At 43.0% G+C, this 17,173-nt stretch overlaps 1 long non-coding RNA gene across 1 annotated transcript in view; it reads right to left on the bottom strand.

Moving 5' to 3' along the window:
* Window positions 1-3,543: 3,543 nt before the first annotated feature.
* The window catches only part of LOC148137558 (uncharacterized), a 35,595-nt gene continuing 21,965 nt past the window's right edge, over window positions 3,544-17,173 (bottom strand). The window contains exon 3 of the long non-coding RNA XR_015754098.1: window positions 3,544-3,981. This is a non-coding gene — a long non-coding RNA (uncharacterized LOC148137558). The remainder of the gene's footprint in view (window positions 3,982-17,173) is intronic.

Below are 17,173 nucleotides of genomic sequence, written 5' to 3'. Positions count from 1 at the left end.
TGACTCATCTGAAAGACAGCCATTGTACCAGAGTAACATTCCCACAGATTGCTTGACGGTGGATTATGTTCTTAAACTTCTTAAGAAGGATCTGAAGCTACAACTATCTTCCTCAGAGGTACGAGTGGACTACTCCAGATTCCAGCAAGCTCTAACAGCCAACTGTTCCCCAACTTGAGTGAATATCAAGGCCATAAGAAATGGAGTGGGCCATTTGGCCCCTCAAGCCTGCTCCAGCATTCAATAGAATCATGGATGATCTGATATTCCTCACTTGCACTCTCTTGCCTTTTCCACATAATCATTGATTCCCTTACTGATCAAGAATCTACCTATTATAGCCTTAGATGTACAGCCTTAAATACACATCGTCTCCTTATAATTTTGATTGGTTGCAACTGAACGTCAACAATATTAGATTTGAATAATCTGTTTGCATGCTAAGCCCGAAACCATCAGATTCTAAATTTTATGGTTGACTATTGAATAAATTATATTAACTCCACTTTGGTGCATCACTTTGTCATCAAGCTTAAAGATATCATTGCTTGTGATCATAGCTACTCTCCAATGGAGAACACTGGGGTGTTTATTGACCTTACATTAAGCATTGTTTCTTTGCAGGTTTGTGGGAGAGACTTTCTTCACAAGTGAAGCTAAAATGATTTTCTTACATATTTTTATATGGTCCCCTTGCACTTCAGTGAAGTATAATGGTAATGTTTATCTTTACAAAAAGAAAATCTCATGATGCCATGGGTTAAGATGAAGAGACTATACTGTAATCCAGTCCCTGTACAGCGGGAACAAAAGTTGAAATGCATAATCAGTCATCAACGTCCTTTTTGCTCTTAATTTTGTCAATGATGGATGGCACTAAATTTAAGTGTGTTTCATAAACACAAAGATTGGGAATCTCCCATCGGCTCACTGCAGCCCTGAATAGCTTTACAGCTAATGTGAACTCTGCAGTCTTAGGATTTACGACCCTTGGAAATGCCAATATAAATGTTAAGAGATTGGACAGAATGGCGTTGTTCCCTTGGAGCAGAGAAGACTGAGGTGGGACATGATTGAGATGTGCAAAAGTATGAGGGGTGAAGGTATGGCGGTCAAGAAGAAACTTAGCCCCTTGGTAGAGGTATCAATGGCTAGGGGCAGCATAGATTAAAGTGAAAGGGCAGAAAGTTTAGAGAAGGTGTAAGGAACATCTTTTTTTTTCACCCAGAGGGTGGTGGGAATCTAAAAATGATGACATGAAAGGGCAGTAACATTTAAAAAGTATTCAAATGTGCACCTGCAATGCTAAGGCATGCAAAACAATCGGCCAAGTGCTGGGAAATGGGAGTAGTAAAGGTGGGGGAGATTGCTTTTGACTGGCACAGGCTTAATGGGCCCTTTTCCGTGCTATAGATCTCTATGGCTCTATGGCAGCACTACTGGTTATAATGGGTACACTCATGTTGTCTATTATTTAGTGAAATAGAAATGCAAAATTATAGATCTCGTCAATGTTAAATATTTTACTGGGATGGGCTCATTGCATTAATGTTCAGTTTACTGTTGATTGTTCCAAGTGGGCAGCACGGTGGCACAGCGGTTAGCACTGCTGCCTCACAGCACCAGGGACCCGGGTTTGATTCCAGCCTCGAGCAACTGTCTGTGCGGAGTTTGCACATTCTCCCCATGTCTGTATGGGTTTCCTCTGGATGCTGTGACTTCCTCTCACAATCCAAAGATGTGCAGGTTAGGTGAATTGGCCATGCTAAATTGCCCGTAATGTATCAGAAATGTATAGGTTAAGTCTGTTAGTTAGGGGTAAATGTATAGTAATAGGATAGGGATATGGGTCTGGGGTGGGTTACTCTTCAGAGGGTCAGTGTGGACTTGTTGGGCCGAATGGTCTGTTTCCATGCTGTAGAGATTCTCTGCTTGCTTTATTTGTACAAGAAAGGTGTTGTTGGCCAACAGGCCATGGGGAGATAACCATGTAGTGACAATGTTACTCGACCAACAACTCAGCCAATGAAGGCTCACAAAAAGCTGAAAGAAATGCAGACACTGGAAATCGGAAATAGAGATTGCTAAAAAAACTTGGCAGCATCTGCAGAGAAGAGGCAACAGAATTGAGGTTTTAGAAGTTCTAAAGAAAGATCACTTGACCTGAAACATTAATTCTGCCTTCTGAACAATGAAGGATAATGTTTTGGGTTCAAATACTGGTGTGGTAAAAGAAGTGGATTGAACATCAATAAAATTTGGAAATGGAAGCCCAAAAAGTCATTCTGGAAAATGCCACGTGTTTCATGAATGTCCTTTAGGGAAGGAAATCTGCCGCACCTCAGTGTTCTGACCTACACAAGACAGCAAACCCACAGCAAAGCGCTTAACTCTTAACTGTCCTCTGACATCGCTAAACAAGCCATTCCATTCAAGGGTAATTGTGACGCACAACAAAGGCCGACCTTGGCAATAATGCCTACATCCCATCAATGAGTAAATCAAACAACTCCAACGAAGCAGTGAGGCAGGTGAAAGGGCTGCAAACAGTGAACTAAGAAACTTTGAAATGAGGAACACGGCCTGTACATATTATAATAAATACGCTGTCTAGGGATTGTGTGATAGAGTTTATCGTCATTCGGTTTTGTTGCTAATATCAATGTATCAGGTATACCATCAGTTTGAAAGCAGTTTCAAAACTCTGGTGGCTGAGCAGTCTCTGTCTTGAATACAGTAATAAAAACCCACAATCAAAAATAAACTAGTTTTGGAAAGCACCTTGCAAAACAAAAAAATTTGCATTCAAAGGCATCATTCGAGGCACAGGATGTTAGACGTGTTTTGTGATGCTTAATAAAGCCAGTTATCTGAGGTGGCCTGGAATTATCTTCGAAGGGAAGTCTCGTGCATTTTAATAATGGATGGTAGATGCCAGATGGATAGACAACAGGGCTTCCTGCATTACCAGAGGGCAAATCATTGATCTCTGCCGTCAGGTTGAATCTAATGCAAGACTGGCCCAAGGTGATAAAGAACAGTAATGCTTTTGCAGGATAAAGTAACACATACAAATCACGGCTGTGTGAATGCAAGCTGCTTCCATTGTGTGATATTAAAGTTCTTATCATCTTTCAATAATTAAGTAGCTCTTTGATATTGATTCATTCATGTCACCATTTATCTCTTCCAATGTACCACATTAATGAAAAATAGTTGGATAAATGTACAACATAAGATTATCTTTTGTTATTTATAATTAACATTTTCCACTTTTCAGTCTCAACTGTTAAACCCATTTGATGTTTTGCCAGAACTTAATATTACTAAGGTCTTCTCCAGGTACAAGTCTATTCCATTTTCTAAAAGAAAATCCATTCACAGGAAATGGGTGTTATTGGCTGGGCCATTATTTATTGCTCAACTGCAGTTACTTTTGAATCACACAATCCCTACCTTATGGAAGCAGGCCATTCAGCCCACCAAGCCCAATCTGACCCTCTAAAGAGCATCCCACCACACCCCTGCCTTTCCCATGGCTAATCCACTTAACCTATACATTGCTGGAGACTATGGGCAATTTAGCATGGCCAAATCATCTAACCTGCACATCGTTGGACTGTGGGAGGAAACCAGAGCACCCGGAGGAAATCCACACAGACATGGGGAAAACATGCAAACTCTATGAAAGGCAGTTGCACAAGAGTGGAATTAATCTGGGTCCCTGGTGCTATGAGATGGCAGTGCTAACCACTGAGACACCGTAACACTTCAGTATGAAGATGGTAGCGAGCTGTCTTCTTCAACCGCTGCAATGCATGTTCTGTAGGTAGATCCACAATGCCCTTCAGGAGGGAATTCCAGGTTTTGACCCAATGACACTGAAGACACAGCAACATATTTCCAAGTCAGGATGGTGAGTGACTTGGTGAGGAGCTTGTGGGCGGTGGTGTTTCCCATGTATCTGCTGCCTTTGTCCTTCTACAATGTAGCAGAAGAGGGAAAAATTGGATAAAATAAAACATTAAATAATCTTAGATATCTAGAACAAGTCAAGAAGGAAGGAACGGGGCTCCAGAAGCTTGCGGTTTCAATTAAACCTGTTGGACTATAACCCGGTGTCTTGTGATTTTTGACTTTGCCCACCCCAGTCCAACAGCGGCACCTCCATAACATGTTCACATCCATGAATTAGGGTAACACCTTCATAATTTTCATTGGTAGTGCATTGACAATTAGAAAGTGCAGCGCAGTGTAAGAATAAGACCCCAATAAAGTATGGTTCACCATTATGTGACTCAAGGTAATGGTAATTAGTCAATGTTTAAGGAGCTGTTCACTATTACCCTCCATTTGAAAGGGACTATTGGTTATATAACAAGAAGGACACCATTCCATGTCAAACATGGGGCAAGGAGGCACACATAGATGATCCTTATTAAAAAAATAACTTTGCCAAAGTCTTATCAGACCATAGTGTTCCACTGAAGTTAATCTTGAATCATAGAATCCCTGCAGTGTGGAAGCAGGCCATGACAGAGAGACAACTGGTGGTCACTTAATCTGAGGTTCACCATGCCTTAGGTGAGGGGAGAGTTAGAGGAGGTGAAATCCTCATGGTAACCTCAGCAGGTACAGGAAATGAACTCTCCATCACAAAGGTGCTGTCCAGCCACCTGACTATTAACCCACCTGTGAATAAACAAGCAGTGAGAGTGAAATACACTTAAGAAAGACAACATCCCTGTCTTGTCTGAGGATGGAGTATGACGCGAACTGGGAAATGATTCATATAATTTAATGGAAAATTGAAAAAGTAGGGAGATATTTTTAAAATAATAAAAGTATATTCTGACTCCTGTGAGCTGTGCAGGAATCATACCATGTTATAAAGTCAACACAGACCAGAGAATGACTCAGGTTTTTTCTCCTTAACTCTCCTGCTAAGAGAGATGAATTATACCCAGTTACAGTTATACAGAAATAGGAACATTTCCCTCAGTCTTGTATGTGAGAATCAGCTGCAACATCCTAATCTTATATATTCCACACACATATTCCAGTAAAGAAGAGAGATATGTGGTTGATCTTAAATTCTATTCTCCCTCCCCCATTACTGAGACTGGAGATATTATGTTCCCAGTTGGTGTCTCAATGGAGATCTACAAAGACAAGGGTTTGAAACTAGACCTCTTTTAACCTTCAAGTCATTCAAAATCACATCAGGTGAAATATATAAACCCACAAGCCACTAGAGATTCCCTGAGAGACTCTTCATCTAGTTAATAATGTCTCCTTTGACATATACCCTGAAGGAAGTCAAAAATAATTAGGGAACACCTATATTAGGAGTGCACTGTACTACTCTTATTCCATTCTTATTACTGAGAAATGGATAGACCAATAGGTTTATTGAATGTTACTCATAACAGCCCATCACATATGTGTGAGTGGCAATGTACAAGTCTCAAAATGTATCTAGATGTTCTATAATAGAGTAACAAAGTTAGAGAGTCAAACAGCACAGACTCTTTGATCCAACCAATCCACTCCGACCATAATCCCAAATTAAACTAGTCCCACCTGCCTGCTCCTGGCCCATATCCCTCCAAACCTTTCCTATTCATGTACTTATCCAAATATCTTTTAAACGTTGTAATTGTACCCACTTCTTCAGGAAGTTAATTCCACACACGAATCACCTTCTGTGTAAAAAAAACTGCCCCAAATGTTTTTTTAAAATCTCTCTCCTCCCACCTTAAAAGTGCACGGCCTGGTCTTGAAATCCTCCATCATAGGGAAAAGACAACTACCATTAACCCTACCTGTACACCTTATTATTTTATAAACCTCTCAACCTATAACGCTCCAGTGTAAAAAGTCCCAGCCTATCCAGCCTTTCTTTATAACTCAAACCTTCCATACCCAGTAACATCTGGTAAATCTCCTCTGAGCCCTCCCCAGCTTAATAATATCCTTCCTGTGACTGTGCGACCAGAACTGGACATAATATCTTGAACAATAGAATTTTCTTGGCTGATCATTGCTGCACTGAAGTGGGGTGCTACAGAAGGCAGGTGAGAAGTTTGAGGCAAGATTTCCTTTTAAACACACAAACTGAGACCTAATTTTCAAACATCTGCAATTGAGTTCACCGTGAGACTGCTGAGGATAACAAAGAAAAGGAGTGTTCTCCGATGTGTCATTAGCCAAGCATATGCTGAAATAACAGCAGATGATATTTTGAAATTACATGGGTGAATGGCAACTTAGAAAATTATTCAATGCAGCTCAAGTAGAACCTTAAATGTAATCGAGAGGGGAAACAAAAACACCATCTGCGACATAATTAACATTCGCTGCACTGACAAGGGGAAGCAGTGCTGAACAAACTCCATTCAGTCACCCATAACCACTTTCATGCTGGCTGGGGAACTTGGAGCTTAGAGACTAGAGTTCAATATTTTATTTGTTGACAATTGTGCCTGCAGGAAGGAGAAACATCGCTCTCTCTCTCTGTCTCTGTCTCTCTCTCTCTCTCTCTCTCTATCTCTCCCTCTCCCTTTCCACCTCCCTCTCCCTCTCCCTCTCTCTCTCTTTCTCTCCCCCTCACAATCAGAATGCACTTAATCTCTTTCCTGCAATCCTTCCTGCTACAATGTTTACAACAAACACTATTTGGGGCTTTCCAGGAAGATTCAGGAAGGCATGACTCAACCAAATGATGTCAACTCTTTCCCTCTCGTCCTCTGAAAGAGTTTTTATCCATTGATATCCTGTTATAATAACTTGGCTCAGCAATGAGGAGACACACTTCACTGAGCAAAATAACATCCACCGACAGGAAACAATGGGATTGAAACTTGCGACATTCTTGTTTGGTACTCAACTTACTACATCAATTTATGCTTAAAGTCCATCATAGCTTGAAGTAGATGCTTACAGAATCCCTACAATGTGGAAACAGGCCCTTCGGCCCACAGACCCTCCGAACAGTAACCCACCCAGACCCATTCCCCTACATTTACCCCTGACTAATGCACCTAACCTACTCATCCCTGGACACTATGGGCAATTTAGCATGGGCAATTCACCTAGCCTGCACATCTTTTTTTGGAATGTGGGAGGAAACCCACACAGACATAGGGAGAATGTGCAAACTCCACAGAGACATTCACCCGAGGCTAGAATTAAACCTGGGTCCCTGGCACTATGGGGCAGCACTGCTAACCACTGAGCCACCGTGCCACCCCAGATAGTTAATCAAGAAACAGGAGATCAATTGATTCAATGAATAGTTCCCTTAATTTTAAAATTCTCATCTTTAGTTTCAAGCCCTCCTCATCTCTCTTTAATCTCTAACATTGTGAATTATCTGTGTTCCTCCAATTCAGGCCTGGAATCCCTAATTTTAAACATGCTACCGCCATTCTGTGAGCTTTGATTGTTTATGCTGCAAGCTCTGGAATTCCCTCCTGTAATTCTCCACCTCTCTTTAAAACCTCATTGTCCAAGCTTTTGGTCAGATAACTTAATATCGTCTTGTGCGACTCAGTTTCAGACTGCACTTTAATAATGCTCCTCTGAAACGCCTTCCATTCTGTCAAAGGTGTGATATAAACATAAGTTGTTATGTTCATGTTAGGAGCACAAATTTCCTACCGATTATGAAACAAAGAGGTGATATATTGATTTTTGCCTCCAATACCATATATGATCTGTTCAGCACTCTTGCTGGAGATGGAGATCATAACTAAAAGAATATTAGTGCATTGCAATGAGGATTAGGTTAAGATGTTGTCCTGGCACATTCGGGATTCGGGTGCTCAGTAGTGAACTAAAATTTTTTCTTCTTCACTGAATGTAAAGGTCTTAAATATAATGATTTTCAGACACATCACAGACTACTCTATGGACAAACATTCTCATAATTTCAGTACATAGAATATAGAACATAGAACATAGAACAATACAGCACAGAACAGGCCCTTCAGCCCACGATGTTGTGCCGAACATTTGTCCTAGCTTAAGCACCCATCCATGTACCTATCCAATTGCCGCTTAAAGGTCACCAAAGATTCTGACTCTACCACTCCCACAGGCAGCGCATTCCATGTCCCCACCACTCACTGGGTAAAGAACCCACCCCTGACATCTCCCCTATACCTTCCACCCTTCACCTTAAATTTATGTCCCCTTGTAACACTCTGTTGCACCCGGGGAAAAAGTTTCTGACTGTCTACTCTATCTATTCCTCTGATCATCTTATAAACCTCTATCAAGTCACCCCTCATCCTCCGCCGTTCCAACAAGAAAAGGCCTAGCACTCTCAACCTATCCTCGTACGACCTATTCTCCATTCCAGGCAACATCCTGGTAAATCTTCTCTGCACCCTCTCCAAAACTTCCACATCTTTCCTAAAGTGAGGCGACCAGAACTGCACACAGTACTCCAAATGTGGCCTAACCAAAGTCCTGTATAGTTGCAACATCACTTCACAACTCTTGAATTCAATCCCTCTGCTAATGAACGCTAATACACCATAGGCCTTCTTACAAGCTCTATCCACCTGAGTGGCAACTTTCAAAGATCTATGAACATAGACCCCAAGATCCCTCTGTTCCTCCACCTCACTAAGAACCCTACCGTTAACCCTGTATTCCGCATTCTTATTTGTCTTTCCAAAATGGACAACCTCACACTTGGCAGGGTTGAACTCCATCTGTCACTCCTCAGCCCAGCTCTGCATCATATCTAAGTCTCTTTGCAGCCGACAACAGCCCTCCTCACTATCCACAACTCCACCAATCTTCATATCATCTGCAAATTTACTGACCCACCCTTCGACTCCCTCATCCAAGTCATTAATAAAAATTACAAACAGCAGAGGACCCAGAACTGATCCCTGCAGAACTCCACTTGTAACTGGGCTCCAGGCTGAATATTTGCCATCTACCACCACTCTCTGACTTCGACCAGTTAGCCAGTTTTCTATCCAATTGGCCAAATTTCCCTCTATCCCATGCCTCCTGACTTTCCGCATAAGCCTACCATGGGGAACCTTATCAAATGCCTTACTAAAATCCATGTATACTGCATCCACTGCTCTACCCTCATCCACATGCTTGGTCACCTCCTCAAAGAATTCAATAAGACTTGTAAGGCAAGACCTACCCTTCACAAATCCGTGCTGGCTGTCCCTAATCAAGCAGTGTCTTTCCAGATACTCATAAATCCTATCCCTCAGTACCCTTTCCATTACTTTGCCTACCACCAAAGTAAGACTAACTGGCCTGTAATTCCCGGGGTTATCCCTATTCCCTTTTTTGAACAGGGGCACAACATTCGCCACTCTCCAGTCCCCTGGTACCACCCCCGTTGACAGTGAAGACGAAAAGATCATTGCCAATGGTACTGCAATTTCCTCTCTTGCTTCCCACATAATCCTAGGATATATCCCGTCAGGCCCGGGGGACTTGTCTATCCTCAAGTTGTTCAAAATGTCCAACACATCTTCCTTCCTAACAAGTATCTCCTCTAGCTTACCAGTCCGTTTCACATTCAGCTTTGAACCATCGAACCACACAACCATGGTTCCTGTGCTATATATTTAGGCAATTTTTTACCACCTAAATCATACTAATCATTCTCTGAGATTTGGAAGACCATCCTATGTGTATCATTGTTACATGGGGTTAAACCCCCCCCCCCCCCCCCCGCTAATTTTAGAGGCAATGATTTACCCCATGCGGTAATCTGTGAACTATTTAAAGTAAAGATTAACAACTTTACTTCTTAAAGTATAACAGAGAATAAATAACTAACAACTATTTACAACTCCTTCCTCTAACCTATCATTTATTTTCCCTTCTATAATATTAGCCCGATAAAACCCCCGATTAAGATTCACCAAAAATTCAAATTTCAAAATCAGCCAGCTGTCACATCTTCTTTGTATTTTCCTCTGGAGATTTTCTTCTTAGGATTTCTCTTTCACAGGTTGTTGATGGATAAATGTACCTTTAAGAGAGCTGTATCTTGGGCAGTCTGTACATGCTGGTGGCTCGGCAGTTCTCTCCCAACTGTTCAAGTTTTCTCGGTCTTGTACCCCCAAAGCATTGAGTTGTGTCATTGGCTTTTGATATTGTCAATATACTCAATTCAAACTTGATTGGAGTTTGGCTTTTTTTAGGGTATAATTTAAACTGATTGGCCTAATTCAAATTTGTTTTTGTCTCCAGGCAACCAGCTACACTAGCTGCTGGACCAAAAGGGTACATTGCATTTGTTCAGAACACTTGGTGCTGTCAGGTAGTTCTGATAGCTTTTAATTCTCTTAAAGGTACAGTACACCCACATCTTCATAACAATCATTATGTAGCTGACACAAAACACAGTGCATGTCGTGTTGTGGAGGAACCCAGAACACGTGATACAAATGTGATCAGATAATCCAATTTTTGTGATTTGTTGATATTGCCTTATCTAATATGCTTCAAGGATCCAGATTTATACCTTGGGTCTATCTTATGTGTGACAGCTATTTGAAACAACTATTCAGTTAGTTCCACTCTCATCTACTCTTTTACCTCAGCTGCCCAATTGTTTGCTTTGCAAATATCTACCCAACCAGCTTTTGAAAGCTATTAAATCTGTTTCCACCACCCTTACATACAGACATAAAGTCATAGAGTCATAGAGATGTACAGCATGGAAACAGACCCTTCGGTCCAAACCGTCCATGCCGACCAGATATCCCAACCCAATCTAGTCCCACCTGCCAGCACCCGGCCCATATCCCTTCAAACCCTTCCTATTCATATACCCATCCAAATGCCTCTTAAATGTTGCAATTGTACCAGCCTCCACCACAGCCTCTGGCAGCCCATTCCATACATGTACCACCCTCTGCGTGAAAAAGTTGCCCCTTAGTTCTCTTTTATATCTTTCCCCTCTCACCCTAAATCTACGCCCTCTAGTTCTGGACTCCCTGATCACAGGGAAAAGACTTTGCCTATTTATCCTATCCATGCCCCTCATAATTTTGTAAACCTCTATAAGGTCACCCCTCAGCCTCCGACGCTCTAGGGAAAACAGCCCCAGCCTGCTCAACCTCTCCCTGTAGCTCAGATCCTCCAATGTGGCAACATCCTTGTAAATCTTTTCTGAACCCTTTCAAGTTTCACATCTTTTCGATAGGAAGGAGACCAGAATTGCACACAATATTCCAACAGTGGCCTAACCAATGTCCTGTACAGCCGCAACATGACCTCCCAACTCCTGTACTCAATACTCTGACCAATAAAGGAAAGCATACCAAACACATTCTTCACTATCCTATCTACCTGCGACTCCACTTTCAAGGAGCTATGAACCTGCACACTCCCTAGGATCTTACCATTAAGTGTATAAGTCCTGCGATCAAGATATTCACTCATCTTCCCACGGAAAGGCAAAAGTTCGGGGTGGCTAATTAATTTTGGTTCAGTCAAAATTCTGTGAACAAAAAAAATCTTAATTCTGTATATGAATGCACACAAACGTGCGCGAGCGCACACACACACACACACACACACACAGAGTGACAATGCTGTCGCTTTTACGAAGAGAGTTCGTAAATTCAGAGGTTCTGAAGTCTCTAGTGTAACAATGGAAGGGGAGTGATCAGTTCCCTCAGTTCAGGTTTTCTCTCATTTATTTCAGCTGTACAAGTCACAAGATGTGAGAGTCTAGGGGAGTTGCAAGCTTCAGTAAAGAACTCGTCTGACTTTCACTGAAGTCTCTCTCTGGATGCTGTACCCTCCTGACTGTAAGAATCCATGTTTGAATTTACCTTTCTGCCAAGGAGTGTGTTTATGGGATATTACTGTATTGGAACAGTTAGTAATAGTTACTGCATCAGTTACGTTATCCAGCCGTTAAGGAGTTTTAAATTCTGCTTTCTTTTGTTCATATTTAAACTATCGTGTTTAAATCAATTCTGCTTAAAGGCGAGTGGTTTGACCAGTTGCATCATAACACACACACACACACACACACACACACACACACACACACACACACACACACACACACACACACACACACACACACACACACACACACACACACACACACACACACACACACACACACACACACACACACACACACACACACACACACCAACAGAAGTAAGCCAATTGTGCTAATGCCATTTCCCCACTTTCGCCCCATGCACCTGAATGCCTGGAAAATCTAAAACTTTACCTAATTCTTTCTTAAATATAGTCAGTGACTTGGCGCCCTCAGCATTCTGTGGTAGAGAATTTCACAGGATCAGTACCTTCTGAATGAAGAATTTTCCCCTCATCTCAGTCTGAAATGATTATAGAGTCTGCAACCAGGGAAAATATCCTCCCTGTATTTAATCTGGCTAGCCTGTTAGAATTGTATATGGTTCAATTAGATCCTCTCTCATCCTTCTAAACTGCCATGAATACAAGTCCAGTCAAACCAATCTCTCCTCAGGACAGTCCAGAAACCCTTTGTATCAGCCTAATGACCTTTCGGAGCACTCTCTTCAGGACATGTATATCCTTTATAAGTTGGGAGAGCAAAACAGAATGTGGGAAATTTCAGGTGTGGTCCATTGAACATCTCCGAGAACATTTTCTGCTTTAAGGGGTTATCATGGTGCAGTGTTCCTAACTCCTGGGCCAGTTTAGACCTAGCTTCAAGCCCGACCTGCTCCAGAAATTTGTCATAACTTCTCTCAATAGATTGATTGAAAATTTTTTTAAAACTAACACTTTGTGCTTTAAAATAATCCTAGCTCCTCTAGTCTCTCCACACTGCTGAAGATTTAAGGAAAAATACATCGACAAAGGGTCACTAAAAGTTTAACCTTGGAGAAGAGAAGCTGAGACCAAATATCATAAGCTAGAAATTATAAAATGCAATGTTTGCGGTTAGAGGTTTAACATGTTTAAATATTAAATTTAACTCATTGACCAATTGAAATAAGGAGTTAAAGCACTGATGAATGAAGTAATGAAATCATTGTAAGGGAATATTGCAGTGTCATAACTAAGTTCAAATTACAAAGAATTTGGTTTCGTTATTTGCACATAGCTGTCAACTTGCTCAATATGTCGCACAAATGCCACAGATTCAGAAGATCCTGGCTCATTTCCCATTATATGCACAACCTAGAGTGACAGTCCAGTCTCGTACAGAAGGAGTGCTGTCTTGTCAGAAATCCTTTGGTTGAAGTGTTAAACTGAGGCCATGTCTGCTGTCTAAGACAAAAATATCCTCTTGCACGCTTTCCTGGGAAACCTGAGGGGATATCCTCTTACCCGGACGCTGATATTGGTTATTCATTTATTTATCTTGGCACATCAGTAAGGTCATAATAAATAGGATCAGGAGGAGGCCATTCAGCTCATTGAACCTGCTTTACCATTCAGTAAGATCACGTCGGATCTGATTACGGCCTTCGTTCCTCTTTCCTTTTTGCTCGACTCACTTCTCAAATCTAAAAAACTGTCTAATTCAGCTTTGAATATTTTTTAATGACACAGTCTCCATTAATCGCTGGGGAAGGGAATTCTAAAGAATCACAATCCTCTGAGAGTAGAAACCCCTCATCATCTCTAACTGAACTGGGACACCCCTTATTTTCAGTCTATGGTCCCAGGTTTTCATTTCTCCTGTGAGCGGAAACATCCGACCATTCTTCGACACCATCCAGAATCTGGTGTTTCAATAGTCTCTCATTGTTCTATACTCCAATGAGTATCAGTCTGACCTGCTCAACCTTTCCTCATCAAGACAACCCCTTTAACTCTGGAAAAAGCCACTAAACCTTCTCTGAGCTACTTCCAATGCAAGTGCACTCCTCTGTCAGTATCATGACCAAACTCTTGCACAGTACACTAGCTGTGGTCTCATGAACGCTCTGTACAGTTGTAACCAGATTTCTCTACTTTTTGACTCTGTTCCCCAAGACAAACATACCATTTGCCTTCCTAATTATTTGTTATAGCTGCATGCTAATGTTTTGTGGTTCATGTACAAAAATGCCTAGATCTCTCTCTAGCTCTGCAATCTCTCTTCATTTAGGGTGGCATGGTGGCTCAGTGGTTAGCACTGCTGCCTCACAGCACCAGGGACCTGGGTTCAATTCCCGCCTGGGGCAACTATCTGTGTGGAGTTTGCACGTTCTTCCTGTGTCTGCGTGGGTTTCCTCCAGATACTCCAGTTTCCTCCCACAGTCCAAAGATGTGCAGGTTAGGTGAATTGGCCGTGCTAAATTGCCTGTAGTCTTAGGTGCATTAGTCAGGGGTGAATGTAGGGGAATTGGTCTGGGTGGGCTGCTCTTCGGAGGGTCTGTATGGACTTGTTGGGGCGAAGGGCCTGTTTCCACACTGTAGGGCATAATCTTAACTCTAACACGATTTTTCCTGTTGTTCCTGTTAAGGTGAACAAACTCATAACCCTAGCAGACTATATGTATCCTCCTCACAACTTGTTTTCTTGCGTATTCATTTATTGTCAACAACTTTCTTGATAACACAGACTTTCCCTTCACCCAAGTCATAAATAAAGATCATATGTTGCTGAAAACCCAGCACCAATCCCAATAGATCCAAAGATGTGCAGGTTAAGTGGATTGGCCATGTTAAATTGTCCATAATGCCCAGACAGGTTAGGTTGTTTAGCCAGGGGGGATGTGTGGTTACAGGGATAGGGTAGGAGAGTGGCTCTGTTCAGGAAGTTGTTTGAAGGGTCATTGTGGACCCAATGGTCCGAATGGCCTGCTTCAACACTGTAGGGATTCTATGATTCTGTGATCCCTACAAGTAACAGTTTGCCCTTCTGAAATGATCCATTTATCCTGACTCTTGGTGTTCAGTTGCAAAAAACATGAGTCCTTTCCTTCTGAAGTTATGTGGCACCTAATGAAAATTGGAAGTCTGCATACATTACATCTACAGGTATCCCATTGTCGACCTTGTTACTTCATCAAGCAGCTTTAATAAACTGGTCAAACATGATTTCCCTTTCACAAAACCATGTTAACTCTGCCTGATTGCAAGATAAATATCTAAATGTCCTGCTACTGCCTCTTTGATAATGGATTTGAATACTTCTTGAATGAAGTTAATGCCAATCCATCATTTCCTTCTTTCTGTCCTGCTCTCACTGTAAATATGTTGCCAGTTTTCCAATCTGGTGGAACCATTCTTGAACCCTGAGAATATTGATAGATTATATATGTGGTGATTGTAACGAAGTTAGCCAACTCAAACTCATACAATACGACTTCCTTTATTGGGACTGTTAATATGGTCCAATCAGGGAGCTTTGGCTAACAGATAAAAAAGGGTTTGCTGCCCAACTGCTTGCTCTGTGGCGCTGTGGAGTTCGTGGACCACGTGTATATTGGGTGTGGGCGTTTGCACTCCCTTTTTGATTTCCTGAAAAACCTTCTCCTCTGTTTTTGGCTGCACTTCAGTCCCACGCTCCTGATCTTTGGGCACCCGGTACGGAGGAAGGAGGGCAGGTCTGAAGACCTCCTCGTGGGTCTGCTCCTGGGCCTGGCCAAACTGGCCATCAACAGGTCCAGGCAGCGGGCCGTGGAGGGGGTCGTTAGGGCCGACTGCCTGCCCCTCTTCCGCGGTTACGTTAGAGCCCGGGTGTCCTTGGAGAAGGAGCACGCGGTGTCCACCAACACCCTGGAGTTGTTCAGGGAGAGGTGGGCGCCGCAGGGAGTGGAGTGCATCATTTCTCCCTCCAACTCTATTTTGATTTAGTCCCTACCCTCCCCTTCACTGTTTTGATCACACAGCACTGTCCCTTGATGTGAAGGGCAGTGTTTGTCACTGGCCACCCGGGTGTTTTCCTATCTTCCTGGTGCTGGAAATTAAATAAAGATTCGTGCACTTTGTGTCTTTCACTGTGTCTCACACCTGCACACACACAAAAAAGGAAAAAAAAAAAGGGTTTGCTGCCCAACTGCTTGCTCTGTGGCGCTGTGGAGTTCGTGGACCACGTGTATATTGGGTGTGGGCGTTTGCACTCCCTTTTTGATTTCCTGAAAAACCACCTCCTCTGTTTTTGGTTGCACTTCAGTCCCACGCTCCTGATCTTTGGGCACCCGGTACGGAGGAGGGAGGGCAGGTCTGAAGACCTCCTCGTGGGTCTGCTCCTGGGCCTGGCCAAACTGGCCATCAACAGGTCCAGGCAGCGGGCCGTGGAGGGGGTCGTTAGAGCCCGGGTGTCCTTGGAGAAGGAGCACGCGGTGTCGACCAACACCCTGGAGTTGTTCAGGGAGAGGTGGGCGCCGCAGGGAGTGGAGTGCATCATTTCTCCCTCCAACTCTATTTTGATTTAGTCCCTACCCTCCCCTTCACTGTTTTGATCACACAGCACTGCCCTTTGATGTGAAGGGCAGTGTTTGTCACTGGCCACCCGGGTGTTTTCCTATCTTCCTGGTGGTGGAACTTCAATAAAAAGTTAAAAAAAGGGAAGTGTCACTGCCCTCTGATGTGAAGGGCAGTGCTTGTCACTGGCCACCTGGGTGTTTTCCTATCTTCCTGGTGGTGGAATTTGAATAAAGATTTGTGCACTTTGTGTCTTCCACTGCGTCTCACACCTGCACACACACACCATGGGATAAAGAAAGAAAAAAAAAGAGAAGAGAAAAAAAAAATAAAAAAAAAAATAAAAAGGGTTTGCTGCCCAACTGCTTGCTCTGTGGCGCTGTGGAGTTCGTGGACCACGTGTATATTGGGTGTGGGCGTTTGCACTCCCTTTTTGATTTCCTGAAAAACCACCTCCTCTGTTTTTGGTTGCACTTCAGTCCCACGCTCCTGATCTTTGGGCACCCGGTACAGAGGAGGGAGGGCAGGTCTGAAGACCTCCTCGTGGGTCTGCTCCTGGGCCTGGCCAAACTGGCCATCAACAGGTCCAGGCAGCGGGCCGTGGAGGGGGTCGTTAGGGCCGACTGCCTGCCCCTCTTCCGCGGTTACGTTAGAGCCCGGGTGTCCTTGGGGAAGGAGCACGCGGTGTCCACTAACACCCTGGAGTTGTTCAGGGAGAGGTGGGCGCCGCAGGGAGTGGAGTGCATCATTTCTCCCTCCAACTCTATTTTGATTTAGTCCCTACCCTCCCCTTCACTGTTTT

Source organism: Chiloscyllium plagiosum, unplaced genomic scaffold, assembly GCF_037043375.1.
Source record: "Chiloscyllium plagiosum isolate Xiang-an unplaced genomic scaffold, Cpla_swu_hap1 HiC_scaffold_42, whole genome shotgun sequence".
NCBI lineage: Eukaryota > Metazoa > Chordata > Chondrichthyes > Orectolobiformes > Hemiscylliidae > Chiloscyllium > Chiloscyllium plagiosum.
The sequence above is the reverse complement of the archived record's forward strand: the minus strand, read 5'-3'. Positions and strand labels throughout refer to the sequence as shown.